Source organism: Populus nigra, chromosome 19 (genome assembly GCF_951802175.1).
Source record: "Populus nigra chromosome 19, ddPopNigr1.1, whole genome shotgun sequence".
NCBI lineage: Eukaryota > Viridiplantae > Streptophyta > Magnoliopsida > Malpighiales > Salicaceae > Populus > Populus nigra.
The window spans coordinates 1,081,734-1,097,275 of NC_084870.1; the positions used below are offsets into that span (position 1 = coordinate 1,081,734).

The 15,542-nt window shown below is 40.1% G+C and overlaps 1 pseudogene; it reads right to left on the bottom strand.

Moving 5' to 3' along the window:
* LOC133680083 (uncharacterized) overlaps positions 1–9,137 on the bottom strand; it is a 53,105-nt pseudogene extending 43,968 nt beyond the window's left edge.
* Positions 9,138–15,542: the final 6,405 nt, after the last annotated feature.

Here is a 15,542-nt window from a genome sequence, read left to right on the forward strand (position 1 = left end):
ATGGAAAAAGGCCTCTGGAAACTCCAGCAAAACTTTGATCGCGATCCAACGGTCGGATCAAAAGTTATAGCCTTTTGGAACCGTTACGCTAGCCTGGCGCTACCAGACCTCCACCTCACCAAGTTTGGATTCCACATGCACTCCATAGAAAAGGGCCTCCGAAAACTCCTGTAAAAGTTTGATCGCGATCTAACGGTCGGATCAAAAGTTATGGCCCTCTGGAACCGTTGGTCTAGCCTGGCGCTACCAGACTTCCACGTCACCGAGTATTGATTCCACAAGCACTCTATGGAAAAGGGCCTCCGAAAACTCCAGTAAAACTTTGATCGCGATCCAACGGTCGGATCAAAAGTTATGGCCCTTTATAACCGTTCCTCAAGCCTGGCGCTACCATACCTCCATCCCCGAGTGTGGATTCCATATGCACTTCTTGGAAAAAGGCCTCCGGAATCTCCAGTAAAAATTTGATCGCGATCTAACGGTCGGATCAAATGTTCTGGCCCTTTTTAACCGTTACCCTAGCCTGGCACTTCCGTACCTCCACCTCACCGAGTGTGGATTCAACATCCACTCCAGAGAAAAGGGGCTCCACAAACTCCAGTAAAAGTTTGATCGTGATTCAATGGTCGGATCAAAAGTTATGGCCATTTGGAACCGTTAGTCTCGCCTGGCGCTTCCAGACCTCCATGTCACTGAGTATGGATTCCACAAGCACTCCATGGAAAAGGGCCTCCGGAAACTCCAGTAAAAGTTTGATCGCCATCCAACGGTCGGATCAAAAGTTATGGCCCTCTGGAACCGTTGGTCTCGCCTGGCGCTACCAGACCTTCACGTCACCGAGTATGGATTCCACAAGCACTCTATGGAAAAGGGCCTCCGAAAACTCCAGTAAAAGTTTGATCGCCATCCAACGGTCGGATCTAATGTTTTGGCCCTTTTTAACCGTTACTCTAGCTTGGCACTACCATACCTCCTACACACTGAGTGTGGATTCCACATCCACTCCAGAGAAAAGGCCCTCCACAAACTCTAGTAAAAGTTCAATCGCGATCCAACGGTCGGATCAAAAGTTATGGCCCTTTTGGAATCGTTACTTTAGCCTGGCGCTACCAGACCTCCACCTCACCGAGTATGGATTTCACATGCACTCCATGGAAAAGGGCCTCCGGAAACTCCAGTAAACGTTGGATCGCGATCCAACGGTCGGATCAAAAGTTATGGGCTTTTCAAACCGTTACTCTAGCCTGGCGCTACTAGATCTCCACCTCACCGAGTATGGATTCCACATGCACTCCATGGAAAAAGGCCTCTGGAAACTCCAGCAAAACTTTGATCGCGATCCAACGGTCAGATCAAAAGTTATGGCCATTTGGAACCGTTAGTCTCGCCTAGCGCTTCCAGACCTCCACGTCACCGAGTATGGATTCCACATGCACTCTATAGAAAAGGGCCTCCGAAAACTCCTATAAAAGTTTGATCGCGATCCAACGGTCGGATCAAAAGTTATGGCCTTTTCAAACCGTTACTCTAGCCTGGTGCTACCAGACCTCCACCTCACTAAGTATGGATTCCACATGCACTCCATGGAAAAAGGCCTCTGGAAACTCCAGTAAAACTTTGATCGCGATCCAACGGTCGGATCAAAAGTTATGGCCCTTTTCAACCGTTACACTAGCCTGGCGCTACCATATCTCCACCTCCCTGAGTGTGGATTCCATATGCACTCCTTGGAAAAGAGCCTCCGGAAACTCCAGTAAAAATTTGTTCGTGATCCAACGGTCGGATCAAAAGTTATGGTCCTTTGGAACCGTTACCCTAGTCTGGCGCTACCAGACCTCCATCTCACCGAGTATCGATTTCACATGCACTCGATGGAAAAGGGCCTCCGGAAACTCCAGTAAAACTTTGATCGCGATCCAACGGTCGGAGCAAAAGTTATGGCCCTTTTTAACTGTTCCTCTAGCCTGGCGCTACCATACCTCCATGACACGACCAAAAGATTGATGTCTTTTCCCAAGTGCAGGAGTGTCAATGTAATAAATAACCCGGCAAGACCGGGGTCGAACCACAGGGAGGTTAATTGTATAAGTTATAGTTAACAATAATAACAACAAAAGCAATAATAATAAGTTTAAAGAGAGCTTTGAGATGTGATATTGATGTAAGGATTAAACAAGGATAAATATAATTGTCAAGGTTAGAGGATCCACTAATGGTATTTCAAACAAGTATAGTATAAACTCTTTTTATTACTCAACTAGAAACCACACACAAAGGAGGTTCCACTCGGATTTGTTAACATGATTACATTAATTATCTTATTCGAATAATGCTAATACTTGTAAATGTTGTCAGGCATTCATGATTATAACTTATGTTAACAACAAATCAAGTTCGTTTCATAGATTAGGTGTCGATTATACCATACAGTATGGGCTATGAAAGTGCCAAGTATTTGTTATACCAAGTGTTATACAACATAAATCTAGATTAACCATTTAACAAGCAAAGTATTAAAAGTGAACAAGATAACAAATATAAAGCATGTTAGTATCCAACATTAAGGTCCATGTTAAGTTTATATTATACTTATTCTTACACCATTAGTGTACCCTTTTCACCTTGACATAATTAACTTGGCAACACATAATGAAAGAAAGAAACATAAATAAACAAGGAAAGGAAATGAAAAGCATAAGCAAGAAATTAATATAAGCAAAACTTAAGCATTACAAAATATAAAGAGAGAGCAAGAGCATGATCTTGATCTGAAAACCAAGATGCCTAAATACATGGCAAATGCCTCCTTTTATAGGCCAAAATTCAGAACTATTGATTTGTTGACTAATTGATGAGTGGGTGGCCACATCTTGACTTGGTGACAATTATTATCTTCTTGTCTGCCAAAAACGTCATTGATGACATCATAATTTGAACAAACTTAAATCATGAAAGTTCTAGGAAATTGTCTCATCTTTCCAGGGTAAAAATTTGAGATCATTTGAACTTCTAGAACTCGAGATATGGGCTGAACACTGAACAGTGTCTGGGTTGCAGGACAAATTCGGACGTCTTCTTTGTTGCTACAATTTGGACTTGAAAACGGCCTTGTTAAATCTTAGGCTCCACATGAAAGTTGTAGGCCTATGTCTTATCTTTCCATCCATATAAAATGGACCTAAATCCAAGATCTACAGCTCCAGATATGACCCAATTACCGAACTGTGTTATAGTTTGGACTGCACCAGCATCTCTTTGGCCGTCTTTTTGTCCTTTCAATTTCAGTACTTCAACTCATCAATCAATTCTTTCATTTATGTGATAGGCCTGCATTTAAGATGAACATTTACCATAAATTAAAGGTATCTTATATAATTAGATATGTTATTATAAAACATGCTTTAGTTAAGGAGTTATTGATACTTCAAGTGCAAAATGATGATATAAAACCTTGATAAAATGCACTTTTAAGTACTAATCACACCCCCCAACCAGCTTATTACTAGTCCCTAGTAATTAAAGCGTTAAAATAGAAAAACAATTTGCAAATTCCACAAAGCAAGGTATTCATCATTCAACTTCCATTAATCTATCTAGATAAACAAACTCTCATTAAATTTATATATCTGCTCAATATCTCTTAAACAAAATATTAATAAACATTCCTTGTTATGTGCTCAATGTATGAAACATAGATGATGGGGCTTTTATTGGAAGAAAACAATATTTTGTTCTAATGTTTAAGATTAACTTCCTTGGGTTGGGATTATTTTATTTTATTTTACTCTTTTTTTTTAATATCTATACATATAACTTAAAACACAATACATCTTTAACCCATGTAACGAGCTTTCGGCTAATGACTCCCAGACCAGTTGGTCTTAGGACATTAGGTGTTGAGACACCCCTACGAGCTTAGTAACTCGGGTTGCAGATACTGATACGTAGATAGTGCAATGTTTGATTCCCTTAAGCTTTTCTCCTTAACCCATGTAACAAGCTTTGGGCCAATAGCTCCCAAGTCAGTTGACTTTAGGGTATTAGGTGTTAAAACACCCCTTCGGGCTTAATTGCTTAGGTTAGGGAGGCTACGAAATCAAACTTATCTATGTTTTTATTATCATCATTTTCTTCTTTTTTTTTGTTTTTTTTTTTGCAAATTATAGACTATCCCTATCCCTTAGTTGTTACCTTTAACAAAAGAACATAAATAATGTAATAATCCAATGTGCAACCCACAATCATATGTTAAAGTGTGTGTGTGAAAATGAAGGTTTAAGAATATTTGTTAAATGAGTATATAAGCAGAACCAAGTGATAACAATGCGAGAGTTTGTAAACCTGAATATTTCAAGAAGTATTCTAATAGGCCTTGTTATGAATATTGCAAATAACTATTAGAAAATGTTTACTAAAATGCGTCTCAAGAGTCATTCCCCCTTACTCTGCCATCCTAGTAATAACAGTTTTGCCAAATGATTTTTTAAAACAAAAACAGTTAGTTGGTTAGTTTTTTTTTTAAAATACTACTACCCTCTCCCCCCAACCAAAACGAGACATTGTCCTGAATGTCCTAAGGTAGAAAAATAGAGTATAGAAGACATCACCTGAAACAACGAACACTGACAAACCTGAAACACACTTAAACAAATATAAGAAATAACAGAACAAAATACTATGCTAGAAATAAAACCAAAAGACACAAGGATTCACAAACGAAGGCTCAAATCCAATCTAAGCTTTTTACGGCTTTCTGTAGTTGACCAATTTATGTGACTCATGGAAGGATTAATTACAGGGGTGAAAGATTGTAGTTTGTCGATCAATTGTTCAGCAGTAGCAGCAGAGATTATGATTTGTCGTGCCGAAGATGTTAGAAATTCCTGTTCCACAGCTTGATCAAGAAAAGACAACAAAGTATCATAAAAACCATTAACATTGAGCAAACCTATAGGTTTATGGTGAATGTGAAGTTGGGCCCAAGAGGAAATATGAAAGATCTCTTCCAATGTGCCCAGACCACCTGGTAAGGCAATGAAGGCATCAACATGGTTAAACATTGTATTCATTCAATCAAACATTGTGGAGACCTGTAGTTCCTCTCCAATTGTTCTTCCAATGATGTCCCCTTTTGTTAAAGCTTCGGGGACGACCCCCAAAACTTGACTACCTCCTAAAAATGCAGCTATTGCCACACCCCCCATTAACCCAAGGCTGCCTCCCCCATACACTAAATGAATCTTTTTCTCAGCTAGTACCTGACCAAGATGATTTGCTGCTTCTAAAAAAGCTATTTCCTTCCCAGGACTGGATCCACCGAAAACGCAAATATTTTTTATGTGATAACTTGAGGAACCTGCCATTTCTACACGCTTCTATATCTGTCTAATGTAAGGGTTGAGTAGAAATGAGGGGAAGGAAGAGAAGATTTTATAGATGAGAAATTAAGATGCAATCATACCACCTATATGTAGGCCAGCTGGAGTCTCACACTCTCTCTCTCTCTTTATTTATTTATTTATTTATTTTGAAAAAGCATGTGTATGTACAGGTAGTTGTGATTGTGGCTCACATCTTCCCTTGGTTTTTTACATCCAAGAACGGCTTAAACGCCCTCTATGGGTCGGGGATAGGCTTCCCATCCAGTTTTCTTAAAAACTGGCAAACAGGGTCTTTTTTAGTCAGATTCCCAAGACTAAGTCTATCATGTTCTTTATGAAAATGGGGCCATAAATCATGAATTGCACGATGCACATCTCCACTAGGATGCGTCTCAAGGGTCAACAAAAGATTATCTAAAGACCCCTTACTCAGGCCATCCTTAATGAATTGTATTTTATCTTCACGGTTTATAGATACCATTCCTAAAGAACGACATGTTGCATTGCAAGTCCATCTGGCACATTTGTGACAGACTTTCAGTCGTTTTGCACGACGTTTCTTTGCAAAAGTGCTTTTACCTGTTCCAGGCATGTGTGAAATGAAAGAATTGGAGGACTCACCTGATAATCGGACCTTTGCTTCAATCAGCCAGCGAATATCTTCAAGAATTCCATGATTCATTAACAACTTCAATCTTGCACACCCAGCACGGTTAATTTTTGTAATCGCATTCTGAGGCAGAGTGGGAAAGTACTTTTTCAATTTTTCAAGAATGGTGTCCATTTTGAAATGAGAATTGGAGAAGAGATTCAAAGAAGAGAGAAAGAGCAAAGAATTGCACAAATATATACAGATATCAGTTATTATGGGAAACTGAAAGAACCGACTTAAGTTACGGAGTACCGTTATCCGCCATTTGACCGGGGTGAGAGAAACTAGCAAAACGAAACACAAAACAATGTGAGAAAACGAATCAATCTTTAGATACAGGATCACTCAATTCAATAGAGTCATTTTCAACTGAAAAATTGTCAAAGTAGACTTTCAAACGATGTCCATTTACCTTGAAAACATTGCCATTCTTTGGATTCTCATATCACAGGCCCCATATGGATACACATGTTTCACAATGAAAAGATCACTCCATCTTGATCATAGTTTTCCAGGAAATAAATGGAGTCGAGAATTATAAAGGAAGACTTTTTGACCAACATTGAATGTTTTTCTCAATATTTTCTTGTCATGAAACTCTTTGATTCTTGCTTTATGAATTCTTGAATTTTCATATGCATCATTTCTTATTTCCTCAAGCTCATTTATTTGTAACTTACGCAGCTGACTAGCATCATCAAGGTTTGAATTGAAAGCTTTAATAGCCCAATAAGCTTTATGTTCAAGTTCCACAGGCAAGTGACAAGGTTTTCCATAGACTAGTCTATAAGGTGACATACCTAATAATGTTTTATAAGCAGTTCGATAAGCCCAAAGTGCATCATTAAGTCTTAAAGACCAGTCTTTCCTATTAGGGTTCATTGTTTTCTCCAAGATTTGTTTGATCTCCCTATTAGCAAGCTCTACCTGTCCACTAGTCTGAGGGTGATAAGGGGTGGCAAATTTGTGAGTGATTCCATATTTCTTCATTAAAGACTCAAATGGCTTGTTGCAGAAATGTGTTCCACCATCACTTATCATGGCTCGAGGGATTCCAAATCGACTCAAAATATTTTCTTTCAAGAATTTTATCACTGTTTTGTGATCATTGTTTCGACTTGGAATTGCCTCTATCCATTTTGAAACAATAGCTACTGCGACTAATATGTACACGAAACCAAATGATGAAGGAAATGGACCCATGAAATCTATACCCCAACAGTCAAAGATCTCAATGACAAGAATAGGATTTAAAGGCATCATGTGACGTTTTGAAATAGATCCTAACTTTTGACAATTTTCACAAATCTTATAGAATGCATGTGAGTCCTTGAACATGGTGGGCCAGTAAAATCCGCATTGTAAGATTTTTGCAGTTGTCTTTCTTGATGAGAAATGGCTCCCACATGCTTCAGAATGACAAAATTTAATGACACTACTTACCTCATTGTCCGTAATTCATCTTTGAAATATTTGATCAGGACAATGTTTGAATAAGTTAGGGTCATCCCAATAAAATTTCTTCACTTCGTTCAAAAACTTACCTTTGTCTTCGGTACTCCAATGAGTTGGCAAGTCTCCTGAGGCAAGGAAATTGATATTTTTAGCAAACCAAAGCATTGGACTAAGAGAAAGTAAGGATTTGTCAGGAAAGTAATCATTGGTTGGTGTGATGTCAGATATCGAATCTGTTGTCACTCTTGACAAAAGATTCGTATCAACATTTTCAATGCCTTTTTCATCCGTGATTTCTTCCTGAGAATAAGTCATTTGCAAATCTTCAAATTCATCAAACTCAGTATTACTCAAAGTAGATTCAAGTTGATCACAAACTAATTCTTCAATAAGATCTACTTCTTGTAAATCATTATCATCTCTAGGTTGCTTGCAAATGTTGAAAATATTCATCTCCAATGTCATATTCCCAAATGATAGCTTCATCAGTCCATTCCTACAATTAATCAATGCATTAGAAGTTGCAAGAAATGGACGCCCTAAAATAACAGGAAATGAATTGCATGCTTCAACAGGTTGTGTGTCCAAGACAATAAAATCCACAGGATAAATGAACTTATCGACTTATACTAACACATCTTCAACTATTCCTCTAGGCACTTTTACAGATCTATCGGCAAGTAAAAGAGTTACAGAAGTTGGTTTTAACTCACCTAGATTGAGACTTTGAAAAACTGAATATGGAAGTAAATTCACACTAGCTCCAAGATCAAGTAAGGCTCTTTCAATTTTATGTTCTCTAATAAAGCAAGAAATTGTAGGACAACCAGGGTCTTTATATTTCAAAGCATTATTGTTCTGAAGAATGACACTTGTTCGGCTAAAAAGGCTTTCTTTTTCACATTCAGTTTTCTCTTCACAGTGCACAAATCTTTCAAAAATTTAGTATAAGAAGGAACCTGTTTAATAGCATCTAGCAAAGGTATATTGATCCTTACCTATTTAAAAGTTTCAAAGATTTCAGAGTTGTGATTGACTTTCCTTTGTTTGGTCATGGCATGAGGAAATGGAAGTGCTGGCGGGGAATCAGTCTTTTCTTTGCAATGATCAGATTCAATTCCTTTCTTACCCTCAGAGATTGACTCATCATCATTCTCACAAGGTTCAAGAATGGGTTTTTCAATAACCTTACCACTACGAAGAGTGATGACTGATTTTACGTGATCCATGTGTTGGCTTCCCGAACTACTTGCATTCACATTGTATTACCCTTTTGGATTTTGTTGTGGTTGAGATGGAAACTTACCTTTCTCTTGGAAACTGAGAGCAGATGTCAATTTTGCAAGAGTATCTTTAAAATCTGTCATGCTTTGAGCAAGTTGAGTGTTAATTGCCTCTTGCTTTTCCATAAATGCATGCAATGTTTCCTCAAGATTTCTTCTAGGAGGGGGAGCATAAGGAGGTGCATATCCATGAGAATTTTGGAAATTATGGTGTGCTTGAAACGGTGGCTGTGAAGTTTGTGCATTATTGTTATCACTCTTCCAATTGAAATTTGGATGATTTCTCCAACCAGGGTTATATGTTTGCGAATATGGGTTATGGTTGGGCCTTTGAAAACTGTTTAATGCATGGGCTTGTTCATGGAGACATTCTTTAAAAGAAGGCAAGGTTGGACAGTCATTGGTTGAATGTTCGTTGGTTTCACAGATTTGACATGCAATGTCTTGAACAGATTTTAATTGACCACTCTTTTTCAATTCTAGTGCTTCGACTTTTTTAGCTAAAGATGCAAACTTGGCTTGGAGGTCATGATCTTCCCTAAGGTTGTACATACCCCCACTAGATGTATGAGGTTGGGTTTTACTTGGTGCCTCATAAGTACCTGTGGTGTCCCAATTTTGCGCATTTTTAGCTAGCAAATCTAAGTACTTCATTGCTTCATTAGGGTCTTTATCCTCAAAAGTTCCATTGCACATCAATTCAACCACTTGCCTATCTCTAGGAGTTAACCCTTCATAAAAATGTGAAACTAATCTCCATGTTTCAAAACCATGATGGGGGCAAGTATTAAGTAAGTCTCGATACCTATCCTAACATTGATAAAATGTTTCTCCTGGTTTTTGAGAGAAAGTAATGATTTGTCTTTTGAAAGAGTTTGTTCTATGGGATGGAAAAAACTTCTTTAAAAATTGTTGTTGCATTTCATCCCAAGCACGAATGGATCCAGGTCTCAAATTTTGTAGCCATGTTTTAGCTTTATCTTTTAATGAAAAAGGAAAAAGCTTTAATCTAATGGTGTTCATGCTACAATTTGAGTCATTATACGTGTTGCAAACCTCCTCAAATTCCCTTAAATGCAAGTATGGATTTTCGAAATCTAAGCCATGAAAAGATGGTAAAAGTTGAATAATGCCTGTCTTAAAATTAAAATGAGATGCATCAGGAGGAAAAACTATGCATGAGGGTGCACTTGTTCTTGTGGGATTCATGTGGTCTCTAAGTGTTCTAACCCGAATATTCTCATTATTCTCATTATGAAGCAATTGGTTATCTTCTTCAGCCATATTTTCTGAAAATAATGAGGATACCCTACAAAGTCTACCACTTAATGTACGTGACCACACTCTCATGCACGTGTAAGAAGAGAATAAAAGGAAGAAGAAAATAAAAGAAAGAGAAACAAAACAAAAGAAACAAAGTTAGATACAAGAAAAGAGAAAATAAAATAAATACTATAATTTGTACAAGAATTTACCTCCCCGGCAACGGCGCCAAAAACTTGACACGACCAAAAGATTGATGTCTTTTCCCAAGTGCAGGAGTGTCAAAGTAATAAATAACCTAGCAAAACCGGGGTCGAACCACAGGGAGGTTAATTGTATAAGTTATAGATAACAATAATAACAACAAAAGCAATAATAATAAGTTTAAAGAGAGCTTTGAGATGTGATATTGATGTAAGGATTAAACAAGGATAAAAATAATTGTCAAGGTTAGAGGATCCACTAATGGTATTTCAAACAAGTATAGTATAAACTCTTTTTATTACTCAACTGGAAACCACACACAAAGGAGGTTCCAATCAGATTTGTTAACATGATTACATTAATTATCTTATTCGAATAATGTTAATACTTGTAAATGTTGTCAGGCATTCATGATTATAACTTATGTTAACAACAAATCAAGTTCCTTTCATAGCTCAGGTGTCGGTTATACCATACAGTATGGGCTATGAAAGTGCCAAGTATTTGTTGTACCAAGTGTTATATAACATAAATCTAGATTAACCATTTAACAAGCAAAGTATTAAAAGTGAACAAAATAACAAATATAAAGCATGTTAGTATCCAACATTAAGGTCCATGTTAAGTTTATATTATACTTATTCTTACACCATTAGTGTACCCTTTTCACCTTGACATAATTAACTTAGCAACACATAATGAAAGAAAGAAACATAAATAAACAAGGAAAGGAAATGAAAAGCATAAGCAAGAAATTAATATAAGCAAAACTTAAGCATTACAAAATATAAAGAGAGAGCAAGAGCATGATCTTGATCTGAAAACCAAGATGCCTAAATACATGGCAAATGCCTCCTTTTATAGGCCAAAATTCAGAACTATTGATTTGTTGACTAATTGATGAGTGTTCATCTTGACTTGGTGACAATTCTTATCTTCTTGTCTGCCAAAAACGTAATTGATGACGTCATAATTTGAACAAACTTAAATCATGAAAGTTCTAGGAAATTATCTCATATTTCCAGGGTAAAAATTTGGGATCATTTGAACTTCTAGAACTCGAGATATGGGCTGAACACTGAACAGTGTCTGGGTTGCAGGACAGATTCGGACTTCTTCTTTGTTGCTACAATTTGGACTTGAAAACGGCCTTGTTAAATCTTAGGCTCAACATGAAAGTTGTAGGCCTATGTCTTATCTTTCCATCCATATAAAATGGACCTAAATCCAAGATCTACAGCTCCAGATATGACCCAATTACCGAACTGTGTTACAGTTTGGACTACACCAGCATCTCTTTGGCCATCTTTTTGTCCTTTCAATTTCAGTACTTCAACTCATCAATCAATTCTTTTATTTATGTGATAGGCCTGCAATTAAGATGAACATTTACCATAAATTAAAGGTATCTTATATAATTAGATATGTTATTATAAAACATGCTTTAGTTAAGGAGTTATTGATACTTCAAGTGCAAAATGATGATATAAAACCTTGATAAAAATCCACTTTTAAGTACTAATCACTCCACCTCCCCGAGTGTGGATTCCATATGCACTCCTTGGAAAAGATCCTCCGAAAATTCCAGTAAAAATTTGTTCGCGATCCAACGATCGGATCAAAAGTTATGGCCCTTTGGAACCGTTACCCTAGCCTGGCGCTACCAGACCTCCACGTCACCGAGTATGGATTCCACATGCACTCTATAGAAAAGGGCCTCCGAAAACTCCTATAAAAGTTTGATCGCGATCCAACGGTCGGATCAAAAGTTATGGCCTTTTCAAACCGTTACTCTAGCCTGGCGCTACCAGACCTCCACCTCACCGAGTATGGATTCCACATGCACTCCATGGAAAAGGGCCTCTGGAAACTCCAGCAAAAATTTGATCGCGATCCAACGGTCGGATCAAAAGTTATGGCGCTCTGGAACCGTTACTCTAGCCTGGCGCTACCAGACCTCCACCTCACCGAGTATCGTTTTCGCATGCACTCCATGGAAAAGGGCCTCCATAAACTCCAGTAAAACTTTGATCGTGATCCAACGGTCAGATCAAAAGTTATGGCCCTTTTTAACCGTTCCTCTAGCCTGGCGCTACCATACCTCTATCCCCGACAGTGGATTCCATATGCATTCCATGGAAAAGTGCCTCCAAAAACACCAGTAAAAGTTTGATAGCGATCCAACGGTCGGATAAAAAGTTATAGCCCTTTGAAACCGTTACTCTAGCCTGGCGCTACCAGACCTCCACGTCACCGAGTATGGATTCCACAGGCACTCCATAGAAAAGGGCCCCCGGAAAGTCTAGTAAATGTTTGATCGCGATCCAATAAACGGATCAAAAGTTATGGCCTTTTCAAACTGTTACTCTAACCTGGCGCTACCAGACCTCCACCTCACCGAGTATGGATTCCACATGCACTCCATGGAAAAGGGCCTCTAGAAACCGCAGTAAAACTTTGATCACGATCCAACGGTCGGATCAAAAGTTATGGCCTTTTTTAACCGTTACTCTAGCCTAGCGCTACCATACCTCCACCTCCTCGAGTGTGGATTCCATATGCACTCCTTGGAAAAGAACCTCCAGAAACTCCAGCAAAAATTTAATCGCGATCCGACGGTCGGATCAAAAGTTATGGCCCTGTGGAACCGTTACTCTAGCCTGGCGCTACCAGACCTCCACCTCACCGAGTATCGTTTCCGCATGCACTCCATCGAAAAGGGCCTCCATAAACTCCAGTAGAACTTTGATCGCGATCCAACGGTCGGATCAAAAGTTATGGCCCTTTTTAAACGTTCCTCTAGCCTGGCGCTACCATACCTCCATCCCCGAGTGTGGATTCCATATGCACTCCTTGGAAAAGGGCCTCCGGAAACTCCAGTAAAAATTTGATCGCGATCTAACGGTCGGATCAAATGTTATAACCCTTTTTAACTGTTACCCTTGCCTGGCACTACCATACCTCCACCTCACCGAGTCTGGATTCCACATCCACTCCAGAGAAAAGAGGATCCACAAACTCCAGTAAAAGTTTGATCGCGATCCAACGGTCGGATCAAAAGTTATGGCCATTTGGAACCGTTGGTCTCGCCTGGCGCTTCCAGACCTCCACGTCACCGAGTATGGATTCCACAAGCACTCCATGGAAAAGGGCCTCCGGAAACTCCAGTAAAAGTTTGATCGCAACCCAATGGTCGGATCAAAACTTATGACCCTTTGGAACCGTTGGTCTCACCTGGCGCTACCAGACCTCCACGTCACCGAGTATGGATTCCACAAGCACTCGATGGAAAAGGGCCTCTGGAAACTCCAGTAAAAGTTTGATTGCGAGCCCATGGTCGGATCAAAAGTTATGGTCTTTTCGAATCGTTACTCTAGCCTGACGCTACCAGACCTCCATGTCACCGAGTATGGATTCCACATGCACTCCCTGGAAAAGGGCATCCGGAAACTCTAGTAAAATTTTGATCGCAATCCAACGGTCAGATCAAAAGTAATGGCCCTTCCGAACCGTTACTCTAGCCTGGCGCTTGCAGACCTCCACGTCACTGAGTATGGATTCCACAAGCACTCCATGGAAAAGGGCCTCCGGAAACTCAAGTAAAAGTTTGATCGCAATCAAATGGTCGAATAAAAAGTTATGGCCCTTTGGAACCGTTACTCTAGCCTGGCGCTACCAGACCTCCACGTCACTGGGTATGGATTCCACAAGCACTCCATGGAAAAGGGCCTCCGGAAACTCAAGTAAATGTTTGATCGCAATCCAACGGTCGAATAAAAAGTTATGGCCCTTTGGAACCGTTACTCTAGCCTGGCGCTACCAGACATCCACGTCACTGGGTATGGATTCCACATGCACTCCACAGAAAAGGGCCTCCAAAAACTCCTATAAAAGTTTGATCACGATCCCACGGTCGGATCAAAAGTTATGGCCTTTTCAAACCGTTACTCTAGCCTGGCGCTACCAGACATCCACGTCACTGGGTATGGATTCCACATGCACTCCACAGAAAAGGGCCTCCAAAAACTCCAGTAAAAATTTGATCGCGATCTAACGGTCGGATCAAATGTTATAACCCTTTTTAACTGTTACCCTTGCCTGGCACTACCATACCTCCACCTCACCGAGTCTGGATTCCATATCCACTCCAGAGAAAAGAGGATCCACAAACTCCAGTAAAAGTTTGATCGCGATCCAACGGTCGGATCAAAAGTTATGGCCATTTGGAACCGTTGGTCTCGCCTGGCGCTTCCAGACCTCCACGTCACCCAGTATGGATTCCACAAGCACTCCATGGAAAAGGGCCTCCGGAAACTCCAGTAAAAGTTTGATCGCAACCCAATGGTCGGATCAAAAGTTATGACCCTTTGGAACCGTTGGTCTCACCTGGCGCTACCAGACCTCCACGTCACCGAGTATGGATTCCACAAGCACTCCATGGAAAAGGGCCTCCGGAAACTCAAGTAAATGTTTGATCGCAATCCAACGGTCGAATAAAAAGTTATGGCCCTTTGGAACCGTTACTCTAGCCTGGCGCTACCAGACCTCCACGTCACTGGGTATGGATTCCACAAGCACTCCATGGAAAAGGGCCTCCGGAAACTCAAGTAAATGTTTGATCGCAATCCAACGGTCGAATAAAAAGTTATGGCCCTTTGGAACCGTTACTCTAGCCTGGCGCTACCAGACATCCACGTCACTGGGTATGGATTCCACATGCACTCCACAGAAAAGGGCCTCCAAAAACTCCTATAAAAGTTTGATCACGATCCCACGGTCGGATCAAAAGTTATGGCCTTTTCAAACCGTTACTCTAGCCTGGCGCTACCAGACATCCACGTCACTGGGTATGGATTCCACATGCACTCCACAGAAAAGGGCCTCCAAAAACTCCAGTAAAAATTTGATCGCGATCTAACGGTCGGATCAAATGTTATAACCCTTTTTAACTGTTACCCTTGCCTGGCACTACCATACCTCCACCTCACCGAGTCTGGATTCCACATCCACTCCAGAGAAAAGAGGATCCACAAACTCCAGTAAAAGTTTGATCGCGATCCAACGGTCGGATCAAAAGTTATGGTCATTTGGAACCGTTGGTCTCGCCTGGCGCTTCCAGACCTCCACGTCACAGAGTATGGATTCCACAAGCACTCCATGGAAAAGGGCCTCCGGAAACTCCAGTAAAAGTTTGATCGCAACCCAATGGTCGGATCAAAAGTTATGACCCTTTGGAACCGTTGGTCTCACCTGGCGCTACCAGACCTCCACGTCACCGAGTATGGATTCCACAAGCACTCGATG